At 37.7% G+C, this 16,781-nt stretch overlaps 1 long non-coding RNA gene across 1 annotated transcript; it reads right to left on the reverse strand.

Annotated features, from left to right (window-relative positions):
* Positions 1-5,396: 5,396 nt before the first annotated feature.
* LOC308513229 lies at positions 5,397-15,715 on the reverse strand. The gene is made up of 3 exons (XR_013995521.1): positions 15,607-15,715; positions 12,326-12,353; positions 5,397-5,533 (listed from the first exon to the last, which is right to left on the reverse strand). It is a non-coding gene; the product is annotated as an uncharacterized lncRNA (long non-coding RNA).
* Between the last annotated feature and the right edge of the window lie 1,066 nt (positions 15,716-16,781).

Consider the following 16,781-nt stretch of genomic DNA (forward strand, 5'->3'; position numbering starts at 1 on the left):
CAAACACAGGATGTCCCATAATGGATCGTATTTTGCTTAATAAGTCAATGTCCTGCTTATAGGAAAAAAGGAATTGACTCCCTTACGAATAGGAGTGGCCATATAATCTATTTCTGGATTGTTAAAACATAGGTGATTTATTCCAAGCAAACATCACCTCTTCTTAGTACTCTCTCTTCTTCATGTATGACTATGGTTAAGTGCCAGGCTTAGAGTTGAAACAACCATTTTGTGATCTTAAGAATAGCCGAAACCGGTTTGGCTCAGTGGATAGAGCGTTGCCCTGCGGACTGAAAGGCCCCGGGTTCGATTCCGGTTAAGGGCATGTACCTGGGTTGCGGGCACATCCCCAGTAGGAGATGTGCAGGAGGCAGTTGATCGATGTTTCTCTCTCATTGATGTTTCTAACTCTCTATCTCTCTCCCTTCCTCTCTGTAAAAAATCAATAAAATATATTTAAAAAGAATAAAAAAAGATAAGGGTAGCAGAGCAGCTCAATACAGTCCTAACAAAGGAAAACTAAAAAAAAAGAGTAGAATTCTGATCAAATGATATCAGTTTGAGGCCCTGTCTTGCTAGGCTGCATAATGTTGTGCAAAGGCTAAGTCAGGGCCCTGGGGTCTTCCATTTACAATTAGTGCAACCTGTGACAAGATGGTATAGTTCTCTAAGATTTTACTCTGTCTAAAATCAAGAGGTTAATCTAAATAATTTATTTTTAACTAAGGGGATGGAAGGCCAAAATTTGTAGGCTATAGTTTTATATTGCATATTTAATAATATGTTCTTATAGTTTTACAAAGATAAATTATGTATATTAAAACTTGATGGCCCTCACATCAATTTGAACAGGAAAGCAATTTCCAGTGATTATCAATAAAAAGTGGCGAATGTCTATGGAAGGATTATTATATTCTGTAAGGGGCATCACACTTTTAAATTTATCAAAAGCAGATGCAGCTTATAGTCCATTGAATCATCCTTCCAATTGATTCTTTTTTAATTTTTTTATTTATTGTCTAAAGTTTTACATATGTCTTCTTTTTCCCTGATTAACTTTCCACACCCCAGCCATTCCCACCCCAGGCAAGCACCCAGCTCCCCAGTGTCTATGTCCTTTGGTTATGCTAATATGCCTGCATACAAATCCTTTGGTTGCTCTATAACCTCCCCCCACCTCCCCTGCCATTTGTCTCTGGATCTATTTTTGTTCATCAAATTATGTTGATCATTATATCCCCACATATGAGTAAGATCATGTGATATTTATCTTTCTCCAACTGGCTTATTTCGCTTAGCATAATGATCTCCAGTTCCATCCATGCTGTTGCAAATGGTAAAAGTTCCTTTTTTTTTTTTTTATAGCGGCATAGTATTCTATTGTGTAGATGTACCACAGCTCCTAGGGCAATGGAGACTAAGGAGAAAATAAACAAATGGGACTACATCAAAATCAAAACTTCTGCATAGCGAAAAAACCCATCAACCAAAGAACAAGAAAGCCCACTGCATGGGAAAATATATTTGCCAATGTTATCTCCAATAAGGGTTTAATCTCCAAAATGTATAGGGAACTCATACAACTTAACAAAAGGAAGATAAACAATCCAATAAACAAATGGGCAAAGGACCTAAATAGATACCTTCCTAAAGAGGGCATACAGACAGTCAAGAGAGATATGAAAACATGCTCAAAGTCACTAATCATCTGAGAAATGCAAATCAAAACAACAATGAGGTACCATCTCACATCTGCTAGAATGACAATCATCAACAAATCAACAAATGACAAGTGCTGGCGAGGATGTGGAGTAAAAGGAACCCTCATGCACTGCTGATGGGAATGCAGACTGGTGCAGCCACTGTGGAAGACAGTATGGAGTTTCTTCAAAAAGTTAAAAATGGAACTCCCATTTGACCCAGTAATCCCACTTCTAGGAATATATCCCAAGAAACCAGAAACACCAATCAGAAAGGATATATGCATCCCTATGTTCATAGCAGCACAACTTAAAATAGCTAAGATTTGGAAACAACCTAAGTGCCCATCAGCAGATGAGTGGATTAAAAACCTGTGGTACATCCAATTGATTTTTAAGGGGGTTTTAAAATTCTATCATTTCATGATTAAAGATTAATATGCAATGTAGTTGTTGATGGAGCTGAAAAATTCTTGATTTCAAGTTCAAAGTTCTTCCCTAAGTCGTCTATTTATATATTTATTTATAATTAATGTAAGCCTTTATGTACAATTGGATACAAGATATAATGTAAATATATAAAAATTTGGAAATTATTTCTTAAAAATGTAAATAGGTAATTTCTCTGATTGTCATGCTTTTTAAATTTTATAGAGCTGGAAGAACTTAAAAGTAGACTAATAATAAAAGTTGAGACTCTGGATCTATTATTACTATGACTTTGCATTTCTCTATGAAAGTGCTTCTTTATGTGTTTTCAATATACTCTCAAATTTTTACAGTTCAATCTAATAACTGTCACAGAAGGCTTAGAGGAAATATGGGAGTATATAACTAGCAATCTGAAATAGTGGCTTTGATTTTAAATGAGCTTCAAAAGCTCTTTTCTTCACATGTAGATATTCCGCAGTGAGTGATGTGCCTCTTCTCAACTTCACAATAAATATCCATGAAAATATTCAAAAAGTTTAGATGTCAAAAACTGAAAACGGCAGAGTAAACTAAAAGTAAAAGAGACATATTTGTTAAAGTCCAGGGCCATTCCCACTTGGTGCCTTTCCTTGCTGATGTGTTGAGAAACGCATCCTTAAAATACCCACCACCCCTCCACACTGAATTAGAGCACTACAGAGAAACACCTTTTCCCTACGTTCCCCTATCTCCCCATTTTTTAAAAAGAGAGCTTGAAAAAGACACTGATCTCAGCACTATCCTGCTGCTCCCCTCTAATCCCATGATACACAAAATTGCCATTCATATGCCCCAATACTGGGCCACTATCTTTGGTGACAGAGGCAGTGACCCCACTCCACTCTTTTTAAAAAATATATATATATTTTATTGATTTTTTTACAGAGAGAACAGGATAGAGATAGAGTTAGAAACATCGATGAGAGAGAAACACTGATCAGCTGCCTCCTGCACACTCCCTACTGGGGATGTGCCCGCAACCAAGGTACATGCTCTTGACCGGAATCAAACCCGGGACCCTTCAGTCCACAGGCCGATGCTCTATCCACTGAGCCAAACTGGTTAGGGCCCCACTCCACTCTTATTAGTGTTTTTTCTGTATGGATCCTTTCAATGATACAACACCCAGTTGTTGACATGGCAGGAACTAGGATGTGACACAGCAGCTTATTGTAACGTGTGATGCTAAGTGGCCAAAGGAAAAAACGTGTCAGAAAAAAAAGATAACAAGAGCACCAGAAGCACTGCATGCTTTGAGGTGTAGTGTTTCATGTCATTATTCTTAGTGTAAAAATAAAGTATAAACCCTGAAAGCTGGATTTTCTTTTTTGTAATCAAGTGCCGGCTTTGATGGCTGAGGCATCCACTTCAGGAGGCCACATTGCCAGCCACACAAGTAAAGAGGGCCAGTACTCCTCACTGCTTTGTTTTAGAGGTTTGGATAAGTGACCATTTGGGCCAATTGTTCTTTTATCTTCTTCATTTTATTATTATTGTTTTAATGTATTTTTATTGATTTCAGAGAGGAAGGGAGAGGGAGAGAGATAGAAACATCAATGATCAGAGAGAATCATTGATTGGCTGCCTCCTACATACCCCCCACTGGGGATGGAGCCTGCAACCTGGGCATGTGCCCTTGACCAGAATGAAACCTGGGACCCTTCAGTCCACAGGCCAATGCTCTATCCACTGAGCCAAACCGGCTAGGGCTCTCTTCTTCATTTTAAATTCCCAGTCTTATGTTTTAAATTCACCAATAAAGAATGAGCCTGCAGCCCAGCCAGCGTGGCTCAGAGGTTGAGCGTCCACCCAGGAACTATGAACCATGAGGTCACCAGTTCAATTCCTGGTCGGGTACATGCCCAGGTTTTGGGCTTGATCCCTGATAGGGGGCATGCAAGAGGCAGCTGATTTGATGTTTCTATCTCTCTATCCCTCTCCCTTCCTCTATCTCTAAAAATCAATACGAACATATTAAAAAATAAATAGAGAGAATGAGCCTGCAAAATCCTAGACTCCTTTGACCTCAATGAAAATAGAACCAGGCCATAAAAAAGAATGAGCCTGCAGCAATAACCCACCCTTGACCTCAACAAAAGTAGAATCTCAGGACTATCTCATTCTTTCTCTTTCTCTCCCTGTAACCTTGCTGTATGACCATATATGTGCCATGTAATTTCCAGGTTTTATATGTAATAAACTTTGTCTCTTTCAAAGTTTCCTGATTGTCATTGCTAAGGGCATCTTGCAATCATAATAAGAGCCACAAAGACTGGTCCATCCACAACATTGATTCTCCAGACGCTGAGAAAAGCACATGGACACTCCCAAATCAGAGAACTTGCAGGAAAGTGAGCCTCAGTCCACCAGCCCAACATTCAATTCATCTCTACGGGATATCACAGAGTGAGTTAGGATCCTTGTGCATCAACCTGACCTCCTGGTCTAGATCCCTGTGGGGACTTTTATAGTAACCTAGAGGAGAATAAGCACACAGTGAAGGTTAGGACAGTCTGATATCCACCTAAGGCTAAGCCCAGACTCATCATGCCCCAGCCTAGGATACATGAATATTCAACAAAGTAAACAAGCAAACAAATAAAATGAAGCATTAGAAAAGGCAAGAACTATCATGAAGCATGAAAGCAAGAGCCTAATTTTGGAAATTGTTTTCAGAAAGAAAGAGGACATTTATAACATCAATTCAAACATCAATTTCATGTTCTCAGCAAGATACAAATAAAATTGACATCTATAAAAAAGAAACATGAGTCAACAAGATGTGACAGGGTTGAAAGTCAGTCATTCAACTAATGTTTGTTATAATGTATGAGATATACACATAAAACTTACTTTAAAAAATTCCACTCACTTCCAAAAATAATATAATAAAGTATGTAATTGTTGTTAAAGAGCATAATTGATGCTGCAGAAAATCTATTCAGAGACAGTGTAAGGAAAAGATAAAAATATAAAGGAAAAGAAAAAGAAGGAAAACTAAAATAAGTTTTACCCTAAATATTGGCAAAGTATAATCAGAAAACAAATATAAATCCTCGGAAGAGACAGAACAAATTTAAAGAGAAATCATCTCTGTAGGAAAAGAAAGAAAATGAAAACCTACAAAGGATAATTATAATTCTTAAAAATAGAAACAAAGCTCACATATCCTGGCAATTTCCTCTCTTAGTTTCAAGCCTACCAAAGGAAACATCCTGTACTTACCCACAAAGGGATCCTCCAAATGAATGGGTTTCTGATCTAGAAGGTGCATCCCAGCGTCCCATTGCCTTGTTCTCCTGTGAGCACATAGCCTTGGTTTGCTCTCATTTTGCAAAGAGGGGAACAGAGAGCATAGGAACCTGAAAGACAAGATTAATTAGTAGTAGAGCCAAAACTACATGCCTGGTCTTGTTACCATAGTTGGCTAAATACTACTGAGAAGCAAGCAAAAGGGAGTCAGACATGGTCAGCTGGGAAGCAGAGGCGTGCTCGATTCACCAGGAAGTTACAGCTTTGCACTGCTCCCCAGAGAACCCCCAGTCCGTTCCCACAGTTCACTGGGGGAAGGGGTAGAACAAAGGGGAGAATAAGCACATGCACATTAGAAGTCAACCTGGTGAAGGGGCAGGAGCTTGACCATAGAGGCCTGTCAGTCTAACGGTTAGACTCTAACCTGAGAAAGGATCATTGGTTAGGGTGTGGACCTATCAGAAGCCTGTAAAAGCTTGGAAAGCTGATTGAGTATTTTGAAAAAGTTCCTAGTTAAAATACCAAGTGAACAAAGACTCTCTCTCTCTCTCCCCCCCCCCCCTCTCTGTGTGTCTTGATCGGAGACCCACACTCACCCAATTCTTTAGCATTCTCCCCTCCTCCCTTGCACCTGTCTCCCTTGTGTTATGGAAATGCACATTCTCCCAGTTTGTAGCCTGTGTTTCTTCCATGGACCCCCAATTCTAAAAATTCCCTAAACCTACCGATATCCCCTAAAATTCCTATTTCACCAGGAAGCACTGTTTCACATGAAATCAACTTCAATCCAGCTGATTTTTCAAAATTAACAATATGGATGAAAAAATGCAATGGCATTTAATAGAGTAGTTGAGGAAGGTAAAAAGACTACTTTTGCCCACCTCTGTTACTTTTATTCAGTAAAAGTTTCATACAAGCATTCTGAAGGTTGTTTTTATATTTATTATAAATACTCATAAATTTTAAAATGGCATGTCTAATATGTTATAACACTTAGGTCATAAGAACTATTGATTGACAAATTGTGTTTGCCAGTGTACTTATTTTCAATTAACAAAGTCCTTAAAGTATGCACTATAACAATTTTGTTATTCTTTTCGACAAGATTCCTTTTATTGATCATTTCTATAAATTCCACTCTGAACACCAGTGAGCAATCTGAAACATTATAGAAAGTATAAACTGCCCACCACAGTTTCTGGTATGCAGCCAATGTTCAATAATTACTTATTTGATTTTCACGTATGGTTTATTAGATGAAATATCCTGTGATATAGCTAACTTACTTTTTAAAAGTGCCCTCATTTGGGAGAAATCTGGGAGCATTGAGAAGAGTATTTCAGGGACACTTGACTCATATCTTCTACAGAACGCTTTCAACTCATTCAATGTTTTCCAGATGGAGTGAAATAATGCACCATATTGTTGCTGCCTTAAAGTGCTAATTGTAACACATTGTAACTGCTGTTAATTTATTTTCTATCTCTCCTATCTAATGAAAATCTAGGAGCTCCCACACAGGTGACTTTGTCTTTGTGAAACAGACAGATGTTAGAATCTTAGAAACACAGTAAGAAGCAGAAAATGTGAGCTGTTTCTTAATTTTATTTCATAAAATTTCTATTCTATTCAAAGCTAGCTCCTTCCAATAAAAAAGAATGAGATCCATTGAAATGTATGAATTGCAATAGTTAGAAACAAAAAAAAAATTGATGTTTTTTTTGTTTTGTTTTGATATGGGATTTTTGGACTGGAACACACGGTGTTTGCCTGGGCAGGATGGCTTCGCTGGATTCTTTGTCCATAGGAGTCAAAGAATGAAACCATGGACAGAAGATGGTACAGAAAATTGGAAATTTATGAATGAATAAGCACAGACTCCCATGTGGGGAGGGGGAAAAGAATCCCACTGTGTTCCTTTTTCCCTAGTTTATAAAGGCTGCAGTTTTTGTGCCTCCATATTCCCTCTGATTGGCCATTATTCTCTTAGATTTGGTCACCATAGCAACTCCTGAGCTCAAAGGTCAAACCTCACATGGGACATGTGAGGCCTCTTTTTTATTTTGTAAATATAGACCTTTGGCTACTCCCAGTTCCCTTAAGTTATGGAAATGTAACTTCTGCCTTTCTCTTGTGTTATGGAAATGTAACTTCTGCCTCCCAGAATTTCCTTGTCTTATGGAAATGTACTCTTTTGCAACTCTGTAGCCTTGTGTTTTTTCCATGGACCCCTTAATTTAAAAAATTCCATAAGCCTGCCTATTTTCACCCCTAAAAATTCCTATTTCAGTTTCCACTCCTTTATTCCTTGGTTTGGTTTTTCTTTGGTTTCTTAATTTTGCAAATTAAACTAAATAGAAGGGAGCAAGTGTTACTTTAAATATTCACATTTAAATAGTCAACATTTCACTGTACTGTGCTTTTTTAAAAAGAAAAGTTCATCATGATACTTTGTTTTAATAATGCTGGAAAGTACAAAATTTAAAAAGAAAACATCTTATGAGTAAAGATGATATAAAAATTTCTTCCATGATCAATTAATTTTTAAAAGAAGATTTTAGAAGATTAGGTATAGCATAATCTCATTTTATTAAATAAAAATGTCTCTGCATAAACATAAATCCCTGCACACATATACATCCATATATTTGCCCATGGGCATATGACCCTACATAATAATAGAATATTGTTTTTTACTCACTTTTTAGTCTAAGCTTGCAAGCCACCATATTCATCTAGTTTTGCTATTATATCTCTGGTTTTTACTCTTATTTTCCTTTGATAGTTTTGCTACTCCTTAAGTCACATAAACTTCATAGTCAGCTAAAGATATGCTCTTAATTCTATTCTCATTACATCTACAATCACTTTCTCAGTGATTGCAACCACTCTCTATCTTTAAATAGCATCACTAAGCTTATATTTCCTTACTGGATCTCTTCCCTGACTCCAAACTCATGTCCATCTGCTCATTTAATATCTCCACTTGAATGACATACAATCACCTAAAACTTAATATGTCTAAAATTGAATTTCTGATCCTTAAACCATCCCAAACTTGCTGTAATAGTCTCACCATCGCACCTCAAGAAAACTCTGTCTTTCCAGTTTCATAGGCTTAAACATTGGGTGGCATCCTTGTTCCATACCCCCAACCTCACCCCCATCTAAAACACTACCAACTGTTGGGTTCACCTTCAAATTGTACACTAAATTCTGGCACTAAAGTGTTCACTCCATTTCCTGGGACCACACAGTAGCCCAAATCCTTTTCCTGCCTGAGCTATTGCAAATCTTTCTTGTCTCCCTTATGCATCCTTTGTCTTCAGTCTTTCTCAACATAGCCAGCATCACTCTTTAAAATTAGACTGAAATAATTTTTCTTTTTCTAAAAATCCTCCAATTTTTTTTTTCATCTGCCTCAGAGTAAAAATCAAAGTACTTATTTGGACATATATCCTTGGACTTCCCTACTGGGTAATACTAACATTTCCTTTTTACCCTTCCCCTCCAATTCATTCACATATGTCCTTGTTGCCCTCTGACATTCTAGTCATCTCTCAGTTCAGAGTCTTTGCTATTCTATCTTTCCTTCAGTTAATGATAATCTAGCATCATCCCCAACTCTAAGTAGTCATAGATGATTAAAATGGAGAAGGGATACTAAGTATTTCCTAGTCCAAACTTATTATTTTAAGTATCTGAGGCCTAGAGAAGATATAATGCATGCCAAAATTTATGTAGAAAATAGTCAACTCATCTGGGATTAGAGTGAGTATCTTCTGATATCATAGATGACAGCATTTCTCTCTGTGATGCTGCCTAACAGCTTCATGTTAAAATCACATCTTAGAGTAGATTTTGTATTTGCCAATTATTTCCATATATACTTTGATCTTCTCTTCAAATTAGAACATTCATGTTATTTGTCTTGGGGGCCGGGGGGCGGGGGGGAACTGGTTTTAATTTATATGTGTGTATTTCCATTCTATATAACAAATAGAAGGGATTGTTGTGTGTGTGTGGGGGGGGAGACGGGGGGGAGATATTGAAAGTCATTAAAAACAAAGAAATAATTATGCTATAAATTTCAACCTAAGAAATCGAAGTTTGCAGTTAAAAAGGTATACTAAACAAAAGTGTTAACATTGGACTTTGGATAGAAATATTGAGTAAAAGGTCAATTGTGTTCACAGGTGTATCCATTATCATTTTTTTCCTTTCTATTTTCATTAATCAAAAACATTTTTATGCATAAATTGAACTTGAGGAAAATCAGTATTAAGAAACTAGAGGCCCGGTGCATGAAATTTGTGCGGGGGGTGGGGGGGTCCCCCTCAGCCCAGCCTGCACCCTCTCCAATCTGAGACCCTTTGGGGGATGTCCAACTGCCGGTTTAGGCCCAATCTCAGGAATCGGGCCTAAACCGGCAGTTGGACATTTCTCTCACAATCCTGGACTGCTGGCTGGTAATTGCTCACCTGCTTGCCTGCCTGGTCACCCCTTACTGTCCCCCCGGCCTGGTCACCCCCAACTGGCCCCCTCTGCCAGCCTGGTTGCCCTTAACTACCCCCCTGCCAGCCTAATTGCCCCCAACTGCCCCCCTGGTGGCCTGGTTGCCACCAAATGCACCTCCCCCCCCCCCCCCCCCGTCTGGACTGGTTGCCCTTCATGGCCCTTTTGCTGGCATGGTAACCCCACACAGCCTGCTGCTCAGTCGTTTGGTAGTCACTCACTACCCCCCCCCCCTGCCAGCCTGGTCATAGGCAGCCATCTTGTGAGGGCATAAGGGTTATTTTGCATATTCTATCTTTATTATATAGGATGAGCAGGGGAGAGGCAGGCACATCTTATCTTAACTGGTTATTGGCATAACACCCCCTCCCCTGTTGGTTGGTTGGTGTTGTTGCTATAATCAGTGACTGGGCATGGGTAGCTCTACACAGCAGGTGAATGATCACTGGCTTCTATCAGGCTCCTGTAGGTTTGCCTGATCTCACCTTGAGGTGACCATCAGTCTCTGTGACGATCCCATTTATATGCAATTATTTCCTTTTGCCATCCAGGGTAACTCAGTTCAACATGCAGCTCAAGAACAGTCTGGAAGGTATGGAAGGCATCAGAACTATAACATGTTTATCACTGCCTTGTGTCTCTTTGAGCTTTCTGTTTTATAGAGCACCTTGGTTGGTCCTTCTTCAGAATGTTCCTCTGCCAATCATTTTAAGGAAGGAGAGCCTTGGTATTACAGAATTCTCCCTCAAACCACCTGAGCAGCAGGGGTGTTTTCGAGGCCAATTGCTCCTCATCGCAACCCAGTTTCACCATGGAAGCCTGAGATCTCCAAACCAGCAGAGGCTGCTGTTGATTCCATCAGAGAGAAGCATCCTCAATACTGGTCAATTCTTCAAGTATTTATGCTGAGAACTCTTGGGGCTACAAGGAGCACTTTTTCTGAGAACATTTTTTGGGACTTGAGTGAACTGCTGACCATGGACATAGATTAATCACATCAGGTTTTAAACATCTGTGTTTTAGTCTAAATATGATTACAACATCAAAATATAATCTCTCTATTCTTTCCATTTTCATTATTCTCCACTACCACCTGTATCTTCACAGTCTTCCCACTATATCTTTCTATATCCAAATTTTTTATTTTTATAAGGAAATAGTCATATAGGATAAGAGCTAACCCTAATTATAATTTAACTTAAATATTTCCTTCCAAATACAGTTAGATTCTGAGATCCTGAGGATTAGGAAATCAACATACAAACTTTTAGGAGACAAAATTCAGCCCTTAACATTGTTGTTGTTGACTTGCACATATTTTGATGGGAGAAAATGAAAAAAATCAAGAACTCTGTTTTAAAAATTAAGACATTTAAGAGGAGATTAGGGGTAAGTAGTCATTTTAAATAGATACTTTATACAGCACATGTGTGGTGTTGGCATTTCTCTATTTTTCCCAGTATCAGCAGACAATGTAACCTCCTTTTCATGGAAAGCAATTTATGTGTGGTTATGCCAGCAGTCTACAGTAAATCTCCATGCCAATGTTTTATTGTTGTTTTTTGTGATTTTGGTACATACTTTTTCCTCTCCTGAGAAATTTGACAAGTGTTTCACAATTCTTCTCTCCTATTTGAATATTGCTATCACTATGAGCGTGATTTCAACATTGATGAGGACAAACCTACCAATATAATAGTCACATTACTCTTAAACATTTTGGACTCTTACAACTATTCTATTTTATTTCTTTTCTTTTATTTTATTTTTTCCATCACTATCTCCTCTATGCTCTCTTCACTTCCACCACCCCTTCTCTGCAATTACCTATGAGTTCTCTCTCTTTTTTCTTTTTTGCTTAATCTCCCCGCTCCTGCCACTACACACACACACACACACACACACACACACACACACTAAAAAAAAAAACACAAAAAAACATGCAAACAAAAAACCTCCTGCTCCCCTGAGCTTGCTTGCTTTCTCTGTCTGTCTCTATTTTGCTTGGTGGTTCAGTTTGTCTTACAACTCTTTTTCATTTATTTTTATTTTTATTGATTTCAGGGAGGAAGTGAGAGGGAAGAGAGATACAAACATCAATGATGAGAGATAATCATTGATCAGCTGGCTCCTGCAGCCCCCCTACTGGGGATCAAGCCCACAACCCAGGCATGTGCCTTTGACCTGAATTGAACCCAGTACCCTTCAGTCCGCTGGTTGATGCTCTATCCACTTAGCCAAACTGGCTATGGCTGTCTTAAACTCTACTTCATTTACTCCTTATCTTTAGTTACCACAACTTTCTTTCATTCAGCAAGTAGTCATTGTAGGCATACAATGTAATATCCTCCTGGAAAGTACTGAGGTTATACAAAGATGAGTATTACCTGCTCTCTGCCCTCAAGAAGTGTCAGTCTTTAGGAGGAAGGAGACAAGAAAAACATTGTATTACACAGAAAATGTATAATTTAAAAAATTTATTTACTTACTTTACAAATATAAAACAATAATAAGTAACACTGTTGAGAGCTATCATTGTTCTACATGTTTAACATATCTTAAAACATTTTAATTTCCACAAGAAAAGCATATAAGGCAGGTCTTATTATAATCTCCGCTTTATAGTTGGAAAAAACTGAGATATTAAGTCAAATAAGTGATTCAAGGTCATACAGTGTAAATATCAAAGCTGGGACTTGAACCTAAGCAGTCTGGCTCCAGAGTCCTTTCAGTAACCATAACATCCTGCCTTTTCTGTAAGTGCAATGAATCTAAATTGATATCCTTGAAGTAATAATATCTACATGCCTGAGGTTGGCCAGCTAGAAATGGTAGTCATTCTTCCAAATCAGGCCAGCCGAAGGGCCAGAGCAGCCTTCCTCCCCGCACCAGCCTGACAACTTAGCAGTCATCATGCCCTGCCAATAATACAGTGGGGCCTTGACTTATGAGTGTCCTGACTAACCAGTATTTTGAGATACCAGCTGTCTCTTGGCCGATTTTATGCATTGAGTTGATAGAGTAATTTGAGTTAACGAGCTCCTTAATGAGCTCCTTAACCAGCTCGGTCTCTGAATGAATTAAACTCGTAAGTCAAGGCCCCACTGTGTATCAAAGAGACAAAAATGCAAAAACTTAGCTGAATCCACCAGCTTCCCATGAAGAGCTCTCCTTTGTATCATGGTCAAGCCAGGTCTTGTCCCAAATGTATGAACCATCTAAGGGTAAAGGGAGCAGCTACATGAGAGAGGACAAGCCAGAAGAGGCGTGGGGCCGCCATTCCTTCGGATGGGTGCAACCTCACAATAGTGCCCTTCTTTGCCTTCAATTAAATGGATCCTGTTTCTCTGTAAGGAAAATTCCTGCTCTGGCTCTATATTGCTTGTGTTGGGCAGCAGCACTTGAAGTTAAAATTAAATTTGGAAGCTCTTACAAGAAAAATTGGACACAGACTAAAAGGACATCCAAATGGGAATGGATTTTTTTGAAAATGTTGATGATGAAAAATCTGGCACAGGATATATGTCTGGCAGTAAACCTATCTTTTGTAACAAGGAATCAAATGTGTATGACAACACTCTTAATTGTATAATGACTACTATAATGGTCTTTACTATTAATGCTTTCAGGAAATATATTTATTGAGAGATAATCACTTTTGTATCTACACTAGGCACATGGAAATGTACGTAAATTTCAGATCTGAGTTAGGCATTTGAGGTGGAAAGCTGTGGGGGAGACGACATGTGACACACACCTTGAAAGAGGAGGGGCATTTGGCTGAGGAAGGACACACTTGAAGAGAGGAAACAGCATGAAAATAAGGCACTGAGAAAAGAGTAGGTCAATATTAAATACATGAAAGTGTCTGGTCTGATTCATGGAAAGAGACTGGAGATGACATTTTGAAGAGTGTTGCAATAGTGTGAAGTTTGTAGCATACAGTGGAAGGTTAAGAACAATGGTTCTGAATCATTTAACTTGGATTTGGCTCAGCTTTGCAACACAGGCACAGTAAGACTGAAGCCCAGTTAGGTTACCTCTCACAGCCTGTTTTCTTTCTCTCTCTTCCCCTCCCTCCTTTTTTTTATTTTCAAGAATTAAATGAGATAATGCAATACAGTTAGCACAATGCGTAGAGAAAATATTAGCTTTTATTGTTTTCACTTTTACCATTATTCTAAAAGTGGCAAAGGTAGTATGTGAAGGCCTTGAAAATGTATAAGGTTGGATTTAATGTTGTGGAAAGTGCTAAATTCTTGAGCAGAATAAAGTGATAGATTCTGAATAAAGTGATAAGATTTCATCTGATGGCACATTGAAGCTAAATTAGAAAAGAATAATAAGAATATATAACTTTGATCTCTTGCCAAGGATGAGAATCTTTATATAAAATAAAACTTTCTAATTGAAAGTTAGAAAACCCAACTCTTAGATTTCTAGAACTACTCTATTTAAAATGTTCAATTTTTCAATAATCTAGGCACCTAAGCTGCTCCCCTTTTCCTTTTCCTGACTGTTTGGGGCTATTTATTAATTACATACATCTTCAAAAGCACAGAGTGGAAGCTTGGACAGGAGTTAGAGCACAAATTAGATATTTCTGCTTGCCTGGAGTCGTGTAACACTATTGGCCAACGTAGGACTTTCTTGTGGCTCTCATTGTTTCTTAATATTCTCTTTTCTCTGAGTGTATTTTACGAATTACTCCCCCCTGCTTTGGATGAAGGGACAGTTAAGGTAATGACCACACAATGGACAATTGTGCAATATCAAAGCGCAACTCTCTGGTACACATTAAGTATTTATATTTAATTAGTAACTTAATAGATCAAATTGCATATGATGCTAATTATTCAAAGCTGTTTTAAAAATAAATGATGCATGTATCTCATTCTTTTTATGAGAACACTGCTAATTACTAAATAAAAATTTAATGATTTACAACTGGTTTAACCACATACATGGCATATTGTAGTATACCACTTTTATATCAATCCCAGCCAGTAAATAATCAAACATAACCTTTAAATGCATACATTTAATTCAGAATCATAATCTCCACTAGTTAGACAATAAAATTATCTGATTATACTCTCATTTCAGTTAAAAAGAAAATACTGTTACAACCTAAGTAACTAAATTTTGCTTTAGCCAGTTCAGTTTATTTGTGTATTTTTTTGTCTTAAATGTTGATTCCCTACTTGCAAGATTTGAAAAGATTTCATATCATGAAATGATTTGATAATAAAAACTTAATATGAGCTTTATGATGACAATTATGAAAAAATTAAGCCTCTAGCCTAAGTTAAATGAATCTATTTGTCTTTACATTGCTATAATGGCATAGCAATCAGGCAGGATAGCAACTTATTTTTTTCTTTGTAGTTCATTTATTTGTGCAAGATTTATATTCAAACCCATGCTGCTGGAGTCAGAGTCATTGTCAGTCTTATGGAAGACTTCCTTCAATTATTCCTCGCAATCTTATTGGTATCACATTTTTAGTACACACTCCACGTTTATCATTCAAAAAATTTACTGCATTTTGATTTGCACAGATGAAATGAAAATGAATAACTAAGACATTGGTTGAAAAATAAAATATATGTCTTTTCAAAATATTTTAAAAGATCAGAATATAAAGACCTACAAGGATTTCTCTTACCTTTCTCCACTCTGCAGTGTGACAATGGGCACTTATACTCCTAGATGACATCAGTATAGAATGCAAGCATCTCTTTTGAAATCAGGTATTTCTGTGGCTTGTCAGATTCTAGGGAGGGTGAAAAATGAGCTGGCTGGGTGGAATGAATGTAGTGAAGAATTATGGGAAATGTAGTAGGAAATTGTAACTCAATAACAGTGGTAAAAGTGAAAAAGAAGGAATAATAACGCTTGAAATGAAGACATGCTAATACATGAACTGACTAGGCTGTGCCGTTGTAGTTCACCTGGGAGAGTTGAATATAGGCAACATATTAGAAGATTATAAAATTATTATATATAAGTCATTTTCACCAGGCTTCGGAACGCAATTCTTTGGTAACTGGATGTGAATATGCTTGTGCTTCCGCCTGAAATATTGAAACAGGCTGGCATAAAACATAACTTCCTAAAGTATGGATTCAGCTTTGTCAGCCTTACAAAGACCACTTCAGAGGATTTAAATACTCTTGTGGTCTCTGTTAAGATTCACACAGTGTGTTTGGTGTTTTGTTTTGTTTTTTTGCTCACAGTTTTTCTTTTAAGCCAATGTGTTAAAACTGTGATATGTCCTGTAAATATTTGATTGCCAGCTTTTCTTAGAAATGTGTACATCTAGCAATACTGACCTCAGATTTCCATTGTGACAATAGACTTTAGAGAGGTATATCTTTAGCCAGTAAATATATTTCCCCTAGTACACATGTGCCCTTTTGTCTCCCTGATACTATGACCAACTATTGGTTGGGGTTTATCATCAGCCTTATAGCATATCATTAAGCCTTTCTTTTCTATACTGGGAATTATATACATATATTTTTCTGTTACATTTGTGTCACCTTCTTGGGAACTTACTAGGAATTTGAATTTGTGACACCTGCTTGTTTGGCTCCCTATCCCCACAGTCCATGATTAAACTACTCAGTCTGGTATACATTCCATGTTCTGTGATTGGGGCTCTGTCATTTATTCAGTGTGTGTGTATTGAATGCTTATCATAGTGTTACATACTGGAGCAGTGGTGTTGGCACTAGTGGAAGGGGCAAGAGGGTTAAAAAGGGACAGTCTCTGCTCTCAAGGATCCCTGAGTCTATGAGGACAGACAAATTTCATAGAATTTTAATTCAATGGGGTGGT

This window comes from Myotis nattereri (genome assembly GCF_964212035.1).
Source record: "Myotis nattereri genome assembly, chromosome: 2".
NCBI lineage: Eukaryota > Metazoa > Chordata > Mammalia > Chiroptera > Vespertilionidae > Myotis > Myotis nattereri.